We start from the raw sequence: 1,040 nt of genomic DNA, 5'->3' as shown, positions 1-1,040 counted from the left end.
TGATCATCACATTGTGATCTAACTGGCTTTAAAGCACTCCAAAAGCAGTAACCCGGAAGTATAGACAGTCGGGAGCTTGCAGCGCTCCATAGTGTAGAAAACACGATCCATATCATCGGTTTTAAATATACTCGTTTATTCTACCCTATTGGTTTATAATGTTTAATTTGTCCTTTTGTTTTGTGCATAGGTACTGCTTTTGTGTCTTGTATTTTTCAGAATTGATTTGACAGTCTTCCTGATATCCTGATGATGGACACGTTTTGGGAGCTAAAACTGTATAGGAATAAAGAATCAGACGAGTCTAGGAAAGGCTGCACTAATTAAAGATATGAATGACTTCGTCCCACCAAAAGTGTTTTGTTTCCATGCTGGTCTAGTAGGTGAGACTATAACCTTTATTAAACTTTCCTAAATCCTAGACCTTTCTCTCGAATATAACTAATCTATTTGGTTTTGACATAGTTCAGGCATCTGAGCCGCACAATAACAAAAATCTAATGATGGTTTTATGAAACAATTCCGTTTTTTTTTTTTACTTATTTCGATTAAAGAAAGATTGTTAATCCATTAAGAAACTATTTTCAGCAACAATGCGTCGTTTTATTTCCAGTAATGTTTAATGCACGCACAATTTTTGTGGGGTCACACTGATAACAGTAAATAGTCGAAGAACCTTCTTAAATCGGTTTATTAAATAGTGCATAGCTTTAAAATTAACGTGAGCATGTTAAACTTTTTAAGCATCAAGGATTGTTATCACTATAAACGTTCACAATTAAAACTTTCGTGTCTTGCGTTTTTGTCTGATATTTACTAAAACCTCCTGACTTTTCGCAATTACGTTGCGATGTCGTTGTAAAACACAGATGAACGTGTTATGAAACGGAAAATTTCAGAGGACATGACTGAACAAGTGTGAAATCCGAATTGGGAGTGGTAAACGGCCGTTCTTCTCCCTCTTCGAGCTTCACACTTGTTCAGCCGTTTCGGAACTTTTCCGTTCTTTCGACTACGGTGCAGTAAGAACCAGGGTGTCA

This window comes from Parasteatoda tepidariorum, chromosome 10 (assembly GCF_043381705.1).
Source record: "Parasteatoda tepidariorum isolate YZ-2023 chromosome 10, CAS_Ptep_4.0, whole genome shotgun sequence".
Lineage (NCBI taxonomy): Eukaryota > Metazoa > Arthropoda > Arachnida > Araneae > Theridiidae > Parasteatoda > Parasteatoda tepidariorum.
Note: the sequence above shows the minus strand (reverse complement) of the source record.